Source organism: Alligator mississippiensis, chromosome 10, assembly GCF_030867095.1.
Source record: "Alligator mississippiensis isolate rAllMis1 chromosome 10, rAllMis1, whole genome shotgun sequence".
Taxonomy (NCBI): Eukaryota; Metazoa; Chordata; order Crocodylia; family Alligatoridae; genus Alligator; species Alligator mississippiensis.
In genome coordinates, this window is record NC_081833.1 from 44,285,141 (window position 1) to 44,299,011 (window position 13,871).

A 13,871-nucleotide genomic window follows, 5' to 3' on the forward strand; every position below is an offset into this window, starting at 1 on the left:
CAGACCATGCCATGACAAGAAATGCAAAACCTGCCAACACATCTCCACCACCCCCACTATTACTACACCCCACAACAGAGCCATCAGCATCCCTGGATCTTACAACTGCACCTCCAGAAATGTAATATATCTCATCCAATGCACCAAATGCCCTGATGGAAAATACGTAGGAGAGACCAAACAACAACTGTGCACCAGAATGAACACACACTGGAAATCCATCAAAGACAGAAACACCCAATTACCTGTGGGGGCACATTTCTCACAAGAAAACCACTCTCTCTCTCCAATCTCTCAGTCCCGATCCTCAAAGGAAACTTACAAAACACTTCCCAGAGACGAGCCTATGAACTCCATTTCATCAACCTTCTGGATACTAAAAATCATGGATTAAATATAGACATTGGATTTATGACACATTATAACCTGCCTGACATCTGACTCCCCAGGTCTCTCTCCACTTTCATCCCCTTTCTCTCTCTCCACCCCTGCCACCCCACCCCGCCTGTCTCTCACCCATTGACTCCTCAATCTACATTTTCACTGACTACCTCTCTTGTATGCATACCAGCCCAGCCGCTGGCTTCTTTACTTTTCATTCTATCCAGGAAGAGCACACACCAACTGCAGAAACTTCCTTAGCCTGACGAAGGGTTTTTGAACCCGAAAGCTTGCTTAATAACTATTCTCCAACCATTTGGGTTGGTCTAATAAAAGATATCAGATTCACCCAAGGAACCTTGTCTGTTTAGCTGCAATATACTTCAATGGGAATTGAGGGCACTTGAGACCTTGCATAATTACATGTATAATACTCTTTGAACTCTGACTGTATAAATTAACAGCTGGGATTATAAAATCTAGGAAAAAAAGCTAGACGAATCCTAGTTGAAGAAAAAAAATTAAGATAGGCATACAGGGAAAAAATGAGCCAGTCCTCCATTTTTGTTATATAGAGTAGAAGCATGATCACCAGATAAATTGAAATGCAATAATTTAGAAGCATTCAAATGAAGAACTACTATGTGTCGGGTACAATCAGCCTGTGGTGCTCATCTCCTCACTACGTCACTGAAGGTCACATTGTGGCTGGATTTGTAAATGATTTATATAATTTTATGACCATTATTAAGAATTAAAGTTAGACAGGCTAAAAAAGAAGCATAACCACATTTCATGCCACAAAACATAAGAGCATTATCAATCAGGAACATGATGGATAGCAAGAAATTTTTTCTCATGCATCACTGCATGGGCAAGCTCATTTGTCTTCCTTTAAAAATACCTGCTACTGGCCATTATCAAATCTGTATGCTCACCTGCTTCAGTAAAAGCAGTTGTATAAAATATCTATTGTAAATACACAGTAAAAGTCAAATGATTTAATAAACAATGTAAAAATACTCTGCATACCAAACCTATCTTATTATGTAATGTTTAATTTTATTTATATAACAATGAATTTGGGCATGCAGTTTATTTATAAAATGGTATTACAACAAGTGCCAATTGCCTTGATTGCTATGAAAGCAGTTTCACTAATTTTGTTAACTTTACAGATGAGACCTCAAGCTTAAATGCACACTTACCAAGCTAGTACTACAAAGGACTGTTTGTAGCACCCATAAATAACACTGCCTCTGGCTCTTCTCAGAACTCTCAAAGAGGAGGAGCTTGGATTATGTTATTCATGACCTTTTTATCTCACCTGAAGTGCTGCAAGAGGAGGGCATTGATGCTGATATTCTTTTCCTAAAACACTGGACTTCCCAGAATTATTTTTAATTGAAAAATCAGTTTATATGTGGCAACAATTGCGATTCAGTGGTGAAAACTTAATGTCTTTAAAACAAACTAAGCAATTATTCCACAAGACAAGATTCAACGTGGACAGAACTCAATGTGTCAAACTTCACACTATTTTCTTAAAAGCCTTTCTTTTAGGCTAAGTACAGACAGTCAAAAAGCCCAAGGCTGAATCAATTCAACCTTTGCAGGTTAGTCTAAACTGTGTAGATTGAACCAATAAGCAAGTAAACAGACATTCACTTTTGATTCTGAAAATGCAGCCACATGCCTGCAGTGGCCAGAAGCTGGGGGCGCTAGACCATGCCTCCTTGTTTCACTAAAGCACACAGCTTGGGCCAAGGGTAGCCCACCCAACCTGTGAGGGGGGTGTATCAGGGGAGGTGCAAAGCATCTAGAGATGCTGAGGGGACTGAGTTTTAACTTGAATCTGGAGGGGATCTGGGACAGAAGTTCAATAAACTGATTTGACCTAAATCAGTTAAGTGATACTACATCCATCCATGTTCATCTTAAACCAGTTTTGGCCATTTGCAAGTGGTTTTTATGCACTGAACTTGTGTTGTGTTATAGATTTGAACTGGTTTCTGATTGCTTATACCAGTTTATGTGTAATTTCTGTCCCTAGCCTTACTCGAGATGGAACTGAAATAGTTGTCAGACTTATCTTAAATCTCCACCACTGCTTCACACATCTCAATTTCTAGATATGGGTTTAGAAAAAATTAAATCACACCTTTTTTCTCCATATAACCAATTATGCCAACAATGAAAAGTCATGGTGAATGTTCTTGCATTGAATATCTTGTCATGTGGCATCTTGAAGTAGAAGCACCATACCAAACAAACTTAAAACACATACTGTTCTCTGGTGAAACTTCAGACATACTGTGGGGACAGATAAAGCAGCAAAAACCATTACAGATTAAAAGAAATACAAAACTATATATGCCAATATCCTGCTGTTAAAGAAAAAACAGGTCAAATCCCATAGCACTTAATCAGCTTTTACTCGTACCAAGTTCTCATTAACTGTGGCATGTGGAGGAGACTTTGCAGGGTTAAGTCTGTTGCTGTTGTTGAAAGTACAGGGAAGAGAAAAAACTGCTCAGCTCAATGAAAATATTGTCCAACATTCAGAGAATGTTGAACTCTCTCAAGTTCATCAAGAAAAGATAACCTACTCTGATAACAGTTCTCTCTTTCTTTTATGGACAAGATGTTTTTCTAACTGCCTCTTCGTCAATATACTTATTGTTAGGAGCACTTGATTTGTGTAGTGCCTCACTACTAGCTCTCCCAAACCTTCTTCTTTACATGAACAGGAGCTTTCTAGTTGGAATTCTCTACTTCAGGAGATACTGTCATAATAGGTTTACCAGGTTTTATAAGGAAAAAAAACCCAATAAAATCTGGTTGAATTTTTTAGACCTCGTCAAAACACCTTTACTGAAATCACAAAGCTTTGTGGAAGTAGTGAGTATATTTTTGTTGTTTTTAAGAACAACAATTAAAAAAAATATTTGAAACAAGCAGTTTTGAGGGGTTTTTTTTTAACCTTTCTTCTACAGCATTTTATTTGAAATTTCCCCAGCAACAGCTTTCAGTTTTTGTCTAGCTCCAAGTACTAGTGTATCAAATAATGCAACTGAAATTAGATGATAGGTCCTGCTCCCACATGTGAACTGATTGCCAGCTTGGAGATTGATCCTTGCCATAACCTATTAACAGTAACCTTGGGCATTTGTTCATCTCCTGTAGATCACTGAGTGAGAGCCATTCTGAATGATTCCTGTGTCTAAAGGGTTGATGTTGGTGCACTTCAGACCTGTTTATGTTCATCTTAATCCCCCCTACCCACATGTTACTTAAGAGTGCCATTTTCCCTTGTTTCTAGGGAGCACAATGACAGGTCATAGAAACTGAATAATAATGTTGGAAACGGGAATAATTTCAGTCATATGCATTAAATCCATCCTAAAAATTTATACTTTGAAGTTTTTGTAAAGTAAAACAACCCCCCATAACAACAACAACTATTTTTCCCATCCTTTGTAAACTCTGGAACAGCAATCATCTCTTATTATATATTAACAGTACTTAGTGCAACATGACCCGAGTTCCTGTTGAAGTTTCTAGGCACCACCATAATGCAAGTAGTTAATCCGAATGCTATTTCCAGTAACTGAGTAAAACTCCAGGTAAAACAAACATTCAACAGCAAGCATAAAATACACAACGGAGTATTTAGTACAAATACAGAATATCTGCCAGTACAGGTTCTTAGTCAGTTAAAATTTATTTTTTACTTAAGCCTTCAGCAAAAAGTACAATTCTTCCAGTATTTTTGTGATCATTGGAGATACTGCACCATTAGTAAACTAATATAGATTGTTGCCTCCAAGGTTGCCTCTTCAACCTTGTTTGAAGACACAATTACAGGACCATAATTAACATACCTGGAGAAGAATGCTTGTAGTTTGTTCTCTCTCAAGTTTTCATTCAGTTTTTGCTGCTTCAGGTTAAGTGTTAACCTGAAAGTAGAATAATAGTAGTTAAAATTATTTATGAGGAGGGGTAAAGTAACTGCCTCAGTTTATTTATGCATACTAGAGACACTGATTTTAGCGTTACACTTTTCTGTTTTTCTCATAATATTCATACAAAAAATAAGCTAACTTGCACATAGTATTATAGTAGCTATGTATAAAAGTGAGCCATACTCAACCAAGTCTAAGATGCATCTCAACACTCTTGTGGTAACTGCATATGAATAAGGAATCCAATCTGCGCTGGCAATTTTTAGTACACAATCATGTTAACCTAGCTTTGCAAATCAGCCTCTTAATATGTTCTTGTTCTTCAATTTAATTTGGGTTTAATGGTTCATCCTGTTCCAAAAACAAAACAAAACTTACTTTTCACCAACCAGGATTTAGTTAAGTGCTTATAAAATCAATTATTTAAAAGGATGCCAAACCATAGCAGAACAATATTGAGATTTGTTTAAAAATCTTTTGAGTATGGAGCCATGTTTTAAGATTTAAATGTGCATGCATATCAAATCAGTTATAAAAAAAACGAAAATAAGTTTCAAATAGGCAGAGCGGTAAATTTTGCTACATATGCCAGACAGACAATTGATGTTGCCCTCTTATTACTAATAGGAATGGAATTTTGCCAGTAATGGATATACTCTTGCAACAAAGCTAAAGGAGAACAGGTCTTTAATTTTGTTGCAATGAAGTTCAAAAGATTAATTCTAGAAAAGCCTTCCAGAATTTGTCATCCTGTAAGTGAACAGAGGAGTCATCTTTATTTGGAATGGAAATTGTTCATGTTATTCAAAATATTGGTTCTCAAAAACTAGAAAAATTTGGGGAAACATATTTTTTCCTTTACAGCAAATGGAAGGAATATAATACAATATATATGAAAAGTTCAGCTACAGGAGGAAAAGAAAGGGAGAATGAGCACCTCTCTAATAATGAAAAAATGCTAAGGAATTATTTTTTAAGGGATTATTCACACTTAACTGTCAATAAATACCAAGACATGTTAAAGAAAGCATTAATTTATTGTAAGATAGCTTGCAATCTGAATTATATAGTATTCTAACAAGAAATTTAAATAACTGAAGTGAATGATACTCATGGTTTGTGTTATATTCTGCAAAATCTCATTATGTTTCACATAGTAAGAAAAATGTTGATTAAAAAAAACTTACATGATGAAAATACCTGAATCACTGAGACCTCCATCACATCTTTCACTAAGTGTAAATAATGGGGCTCTACATATGTGTGAGAGACATGGAATCTACCAACTCTAAAGTAAGGGCAAACAGGGGGCTAAAAGCACATCATCTCTGCAGTTACTCATCCCAACTTACTGGCTGGAATAGCAGCCTCATGGCATCTCCTTTGCAGGAATTTTGGACAGTAGTATAACTAAGATGGGACAACTGTTGTAGCAGCCAGAGTAGGGGGTGGGGGGCTGAGGCGAAGGGTGAGAAGACAGAAAAATTATAGCTGCCACAGCAGTTGCTAGCAACATCAACAACCAGAGGTCACTGCTGCCCCCATGTATTGCTGCTGCCCCGGGCACCCAGTTGCCTTGTTACGTCTCTGATTTTGGACCTTGGGTAAAATGCTGCAGAGTACTGATGCCTCAGTAGGACCAAGTGCTCTCTGTGCCCAATGATTTCAAACACTTGAGCACTTACTTCCACTAAATCCATATAAATTTCTAAGGTTTAGAAATATATGTTGGCACCAGTCCCTCCCACGAAAGTCAAAACTTACATTGACTAATGGGAACAAGAACAAATTCTGTAACTCTCCCTGTTAATGTAACGTTCTTCAGTACTTAATTCTTGGCTCTGGGGATGCAGTATGTAAGGGTACAACTCTGCAGCTCCTACTAATGCTCAGTACTTCTGTTGAATTTCATCAGATAACTATGGGCAAACACAGCAGGATGACTAAGAGTTACAGAACTGGGTCTACACTAAACAGAAAAGTTTGAGTAAGTATATAGCATACACTACACCATCCTAAAATACTAACAATTATGGAACAAAAGAAATTCCAGCCTAAGAAGCCAGACTTCTGATATTCTCCAGGTTCTTTGGTGGAATGTTTGCCAGACAATAACATTATACCTTGTTTACTTGAGGTGAGATTGTCCTACCCGTCCATGAAACTTGTCAAATAAAGAGTGTATATAATATACATATAGCTAAGTGCAGGAAAATGTAGGTTATTTTCCAGAGGAACTCTTGGACTAGCTCCTCTAGCTGGATTTTCAAGTCTCCTATAGACTTCAAAAGAAACCAAAGAATTCCCTTTCGGACCATAGGACTTTAGCATTCTTTCCTTGCAAGGGGAAAGCAAAACAAATACATAAAATTCAGGCATAAATGGAACCCTCCCCCCCCCCCCAAATAAACATGCTTTGAAACACATGTAAGAGACCTTAAAAAAAACACCACCACCAAAAAACAAAAACAGAGTTCTCCAAGTTTCTAATTTAATGTTACTGAAAGAGATTAAGATATGAACCAATTTACTTGAATAGTATAACTAATGGTGCTCAATCTCCCACCCATGCACATAATCTAACCAGCAGGACCACACCATCCAGCCAGCAGGGCTCCCCACGGGTCTGGTAATTTGGAAGTGGAGGACCCATGGCAGCATTAACTGCTGTGGTTCTCATGGTGTCACTCCATGGACAGATCCAACACATGAGGATGGACCAGCATGTGGCACTCCTCCACAGCCAAATCCAGCATTTCAACCCCATGCTGGATCTGACCCATGGACAAACCTGATACATGGACCAGCCTCATGCCACTGATCACACCCACAGAGGTTGAGCACCACTGGTGTAAACCAAGAAGCAACTTTTGCTTCTTGTAACACCAATTGTGTAACTACTAGTAACTTTTCACACATTAGTGAAAAGCTTTGTTTAAATGAAAAAAGATTTGATAGTCTTAAAAAAAATAAAAACAAAAATAATGGAATGGAATACCTTTTCAGCTCCAGACCATGTTTTATCTTTCAGTCACCAAAGCCTCTTTGGCTTCAGCAAAGATATCTGCTTACGTCAGAGTTTCCCAAACCTTCTGGTTTACACTCCACTGTGGTAAAGCCTGGGACTCTCATGTATTCCTAATTCACATTGTAACGGACTCAAGCAGGAGCCCTGTTACTTCAGCTAACCCTTGGAGGAGTGACCTCCGAATGCATCCTGCCAGGTGGGGAGGATTTCACACCTGGAAAGAGGTTGGATGATTAGCCTGTGAAAACCAGGGATAAAACCAGCAGCGGGACATTTACAGATCGTGTTTGGGCACCAGAAAAGGAACACGGGGATAATCGAGACCCTAGAGAGAGATAAAAACGGAAAGAAGTCTAACCTGTGACTGGGAAGGACATCGGGCGCTCCGGACTACCTGAAGATTCAACAGATCAGATCCTGACGAACACTGATACAAAGAATCATGCTGCTGTGGTGAGTCTGGAGAGACGCTGAGGCGGCGGGAACAGGCTTGGCAGAGAGCCAAAGAAAAGAGTGTGTGTGCGGGGAAATAGAGCTTCCAATAAGTCCCTGACCCCACTGGGACAACAACCGTTTAGGAAGTAATCAGAACTGTGGAGGAGCTGCAGGGAACCGCTTCCGGCATGAGCTGGGGACGAGAGTGAAAGACGTAGGGATCACATTATGCTAATGAGGCAATTAGAGGTTTAGATTAGTTTAAACAAAGTATCGCCAAAAGTTTCAGTTCAGGGTTTTTCTCACTTTCAAGTCGACTACCTTTGCCAATGAAGTAATTGGCAAGTCTACTGTTACTATATCCTCTACTTTAAAAAATAAACCTATGATTTGAGCACGTAACATCTGGGTTCTATTCTTTGATCACAGGCTTTAACAACTTACTGATCTCCTTCCTTTTCTTATTAAATTTAAGTTGTGGCAGGAAAGTACAGGAAGAACAAGAAGATATTACCCAACACATTCACAGGTCACTGCAGCTTTCCTCACCACCAATTGTCATGGATTTCCTGTGCCAGCAGCAGTTGAAGCTGGGTGAAAGCAGCAGCAGTACAAGAGTGGCTGAAATTGATGAATGAACAGGGGCAGCAGTTTGCAGGCAGCGTGCTGGGAGCAAGAGGAGAAATGGGAAGGGGAAGAGGAAGGCATGAGGCACCAGACACTGCCCTGGGAAAGTAAGTGATCCAGGGCTGCCTGTGTACTTGGCTTGCTGAGTGTGTTTGGTAGGCTGTGTGTGTTTTGGACATGTGCTCTGAGAAGCTGAGAGTGTTGCTAGCTGAGTGATTGCTGCCTATGCCTAACAAAGGTCCCAGTGGGGGTGGAGCCAATCCATGCCCTGCGGGGTATAAAAGAAGACTCCCTGAATGACCAGGGAGAGTGCAAATGGGGGAAGCAGTTTGCAAGAGGTTGGCAAATCAGTTTGCCTCCCCCTCCCCACCTTTGAGGGGGAGCCTTTAAGCTTGGTAAGAGCAAGCAGGGAAAAAGCAACCTTTCAGAACCAAGGAACAATAAATGGGCCAGTTTACAGGTGAGTTTGCTAGGGAAAGTGTGCTTGGAAGAAGGGCAGTAAGACAGAGGAGACAGATTAAGAGACCTAAGGAAATGGCTGGAGGATATCACGATGCCAGAGCCACTACCACTGCCTCTATTTGCAACTGTGATGTGTCTGTCCAAGCAAGATTGCTAAGAAGAGACAGGATCCACCTGACAAAGAGAGGGAAGAGTATCTCTGCAGACAGGCTTGCTAACCTAGTGAGGAGGGATTTAAACCAGGTTCTCCAGGGGATGGAGACTAAAGCTCTGAGGTAAGTGGGGAAGTGGGTTACCTGGAGGAAGCACAAGCTGGAGTAGGCAACAGGGGAGGCCTTCTCATTATTCCTGAGAAATCAGGGCAAATTGGCTAGTTACCTTAGGTGCCTGTACACGAATGCACAGAGCCTGGGGAACAGGCAGAAAGAATTGGAAATCCTTGTACAGCCACAGGACTATGACATGGAATAACAGAGATTTGGCAGGATAGGATGCATGACTGAAGCAGTGCCACAGATGTATATAAACTGTTCAGGAAGGAGAGGCAGGAGGGAAGAGGAGGAGGAGTTGCATTTTATGTAAAAGAGCCATATGATTGGTTAGAGCTCTGGTATGAAACTGGAGATAGGCTTGTTGAAAGTCTCTTGGTTAGGATCAGCAGGAAGAGCAACAAGGGTCATGTCATGGTGTGGGTCTGCTACAGACCATCAGATGAGGAGGAAGTGGTAGATGAGGCTTTCTTCAAACAACTAGAGGAAGTTTCCCCATCACAGGCCCTGGTTCTCAGGGGGGGCTTCAATCACCCTGATATCTGCTGGGAGAACAACACAGCAGTGCTGCAGGCAAACCAGGAAGTTTTTGGACAGTACTGGGGACAACTTCCTGGTGCAAGTGCTGGAGCTCTGTTCTTCTTGACCTGCTGCTCACAAACGGGGAAGATTTGGTGGGGAATCTAGTAGTGGATGGCAACTTGGGCAGCAGCGATCACAAGATCATTGAATTCAAGATCCTGAGGAAAGGATGGATGGAAAGCAGCTGAGTAAGGACCCTGGACTTCAGAAAAGCAGACTTTGACTTACTCGGGGAACTCATGGGCAGGATCCCCTGGGAAGCCAGTCTGAGGCAGAGAGGCATCCAGGAGAGCTGGCTGTACTTTAAAGAAACTTTACTGAGGACACGGGAACAAACCATCCCAGTGTACAGGAAAACTAGCAAGTATGTCAGAATACCACCTTGGCTTAGCAGAGAACTCTTCAGTCAGCTAAATCACAAAAAGGAAGCTTATAAGAAGTGAGAACTTGGACAAACAATAAGGGATAAGTATAAGAGTATTGTTTAGGCGTGAAGGGATGAAGTCAGAAAAGCCAAAGCACGACGGGAGTTGCAACTAGCAAGGGATGTGAAAGAGAAAAAGAAGGGTTTCTACAACTATGTCAGTAACAAGAGGCAGATCAATGAAAGTGTGGGTCCCTTGCTGAAATGGGCAGGCAACGTAGTGACAGAGGGTGCAGAAAAGGCTGAAGTGCTCAATGCCATTTTCACCTCAGTCTTCATAGGCAAGGTCAGCTCCCAGACTACTGTACCTGGCAGCACAGTTTGGGGGAGAAGTGAGCAGCCAACTGTGGTGAAATAACAGGTTAGGAACTACATAGAAAATCTAGACATACACAAGTCCATTCGGCCAGACAGGATGCATCCAAGGGTGCTGAGGGAGTTGGCTGAAGTGATTACAGAGCCACTGGCCATCATCTTTGAAAACTCATGGCGATTGGGAGAGGTCCTAGGTGATTGGGAAAAGGCAAATATAGTACCCATCTTTAAGAAAGGGAAAAAGGAGGATCTGGGGAACTACTGACCAGTCCCTTAAAAAATAATGGAGTAGTTCCTCAATAAATCCATTTCTAAGCACTTGGGGAAGAAGATGATGATTAGGATAGGTTAGCATGGATTCACCATGGGCAAGTCATGCCTGACCAAACTGATTGCCTTTGAGGTGACTGTCTCTGTGGATGCAGGGAGACCAGAGGATGTGGTATACCTTGACTTTAGCAAGGCTTTTGATATGGTCTCCCACAACATTCTCCCAGGCAAACTAAGGAAGTATGGGTTGGATGAATGGACTGTAAGGTGGATAGAAAAAATGTGCTGAATCATCAGGTTCAGAGGGTAGTAATGAATGGCTCAATGTCTAGTTGGCAGATGGCAGTTGGTACCAAGTGGAGTGCCCTAGGGGTTGGCCCTGGGGCCGTTTTTGTTCAATATCTTCAATAAAGACCTGGAAGATGGGATGGACTGCACCCTTAGCAAGTTTTCAGATGACACCAAGCTGTGGGGAGTAGTAAATATTAGGGCTTTGTGAAGCTTCAGTTGCTGATTCGATTTGGAGGAGATTTGGCCTAATTCGGCAGCCAAATCTCCAAATCTGAATCTAATCAGGAGACCCATTAATCTCTCTGAATCTAATCAAAAGCCTCCAATTCAATTTGGAGAGATTTGACGATTTGGCCATAGATACAGCTTTATGTTTTTTCTATGTACCTATGTAGGCACGGTTTGTGAATGCTGAGGTGGTGGGCCAGATGGAGAGTCCCACAGGAGCATGGGGGGAGCCCCCTGCACGCTCAGCAGCAGCTCAAGAAGTGGACCAAAAGTACTTACAGTCCACTTCCGGGTCCACCGTGGAGCACGCAGGGGACCCGCCCCCCTGCCACCCAGCTCAGTGACTGGTGCCTCCTGGTCTGGGGTGGCACCCAGTTTCCCCCCCCCATGGCCAATCACTGAGCCAGAGGAGTGTGGCAGGGGTGGGTGGGGAGAGGGAGCCCATGCTTGGCAGTGGACCTGGAAGTGGACCAGAAATACTTCCGGTCCACTTCCATGTCCACCACCGAGCGCGTGGGGGACATGCCCCACCTCCCCCATGCTCCTGTGGGATGCTCCATTTGCCCAACCATCTCAGCATTCACAAGCCGTGCCTGGTACCTCAAGGTACGTAGAAAAAACATAAAGTTGTGTCTATGGCCAAATCTCTGATTCTCTGAATCAGAACTGAATCTTCAGAGTCAGTTGAATCAAATCAGGACAGTGTTCTGCATCAGCAAATCGAATCACTGCCCCCCAAATCGGGCTGAATCCCAATTGAATACTGCCTGCTTCGTACACCACTAGTAAATATGCTGGAGGATAGGACTAGGTTTCAGAGAGACTTAGACAAAGTGAAGGACTGGACCAAAAGAAATCTCATGAGGTTCAATAAGGACTAGTTCAAAGTCCTGTACTTAGGGTGGAAGAACCCCATGTACCAGTACAGGCTGGGGGCTGACTGGCTAGGCAGAAGCTCTACAGAAATGGACCTGGGAGTTACAGTGGACAAAAAGCTGAATATGAGCCAGCAGTGTGCCCTTGTTGCCAAGAAGGCTAACAGCATACTGGGCTGCATAGGTAGGAGTGTTACCAGCAGGTCAAGGGAAGTGCTTATTCCCCTCTATTCAGCAATGGTGAGGCCACATCTGGAGTACTGTGTCTAGTTTTGGGCCCCCCACTATAAAAAAAGATGTGAACAAATTGCAGACAGTCCAGTGGAAGGCAACGATAATGGTTAGGGAGCCAGGGGACATGACTTATGAGAGGCCAAGGGAACTGGGTTTATTTAGTCTTGAGAGGAGAAGACAGAGAGGATTCAACAGCAGCCTTCAGCTATCTGAAGGGGGGTTCCAAAGAGGATGGAGCTAAACTGTTTTTAGTGGTGACGGATGACAGAACAAGGAGCAATGATCTCAAATTGCAGCAAGGGAGGTTTAGGTTGGATATTAGAAAAAAACTCTCACTAGGAGGATGGTGAAGCACTGGAATAGGTTACCTAGAGAGGTGGTGAAATCTCCATCCTTCAAGCTTTTTAAGGCCTGGCTTGACAAAGCCTTGGCTGGAATTATCTAGTTAGGGATGGGTCTGCTTTGAACAGGGGGTTGGACTAGATGTGACCACCTGAGGTCCCTTGCAACCCAAATTTTCTATTTTACATTTTGGCTGCTGGTACTAGAATAAGTCATAATGAGATCAGAGTATACAAGGGGATAACTTTTTATGTTATGGGCCCCTGTGACCTGAAGCTCATTTCTTCCCTAAGTTTGGCAATTTTCAGTTCCTCTGCACATCTTTTTAATGTTCAGTATGGATTTATAATTGTTTTAATTTTCCCTATATCTTGCTAATTGATGCTAGGCAAGCTTTCATTCAAAGCATTGCTTTACACACAAATCAAATCCACCATGTTCAGTACTGTAATAATTAATGTACAGAAAAGCATACATACTTTCATCACAGGTATGTTAGAGCCTACGCAAAAACGCCATTAAAACTGATCAGCCTACGAACATAACCTACATATCCTTTTACCATTATGATCATGCTAATGCAAAACACTTATATTTTACTCATAGGAAAAAAAGAAGAAAGTCAACAGCTCTTTCTGGGTAACTGACATTTTCAAGACCTGCAATTAATCATATCACAGGAGCAACCACCAAATGTGCATTACCATTCAATCCAAAAAGGACTGTAATGTTAAAATCTATATTGCCAATGCTAGTTAAATAGAAGGCTTTATTCTCCTGAAAGGAAGAAAATAACGTGAAGCTGAACTGCAGTCTAAATTAACATGTGTAAGTCACTTTGATAATCACAGTAGGCATGCTTTACTAGAAAAGCAACTCATTAAACTATAAAAAAAAAAATAAAGCCTCCATTTTTCTATATAAAAGATTTTGTCTAACAGTGAAAAGATGCAGCCCTTTGCTTCCAGAATAGGTTTTCAGCTTAATGTATGAGGTGCTAACTGTGTGGCTTTACTACTGCTGAAAGCCCAAAACCCAGTGCAATGAGAAGAGAATCTTTGTTGTAGTCATACCTTTTAAAAACAAAGAGGAAAGGTCAAATTTTTAAGCATTGATGTACTTGGAAGTTGGCAAGTTCAACAA

The 13,871-nt window shown here is 41.5% G+C and overlaps 1 protein-coding gene across 1 annotated transcript in view; it reads right to left on the bottom strand.

Annotated features, from left to right (window-relative positions):
- The window catches only part of SMPD3 (sphingomyelin phosphodiesterase 3), a 263,636-nt gene that overhangs the window by 164,138 nt on the left and 85,627 nt on the right, over positions 1 to 13,871 (bottom strand). Inside the window, exon 2 of the mRNA XM_019499213.2 lies at positions 4,266 to 4,340. The gene's annotated coding sequence lies outside the window, so the exon portion shown is untranslated. The remainder of the gene's footprint in view (positions 1 to 4,265; positions 4,341 to 13,871) is intronic.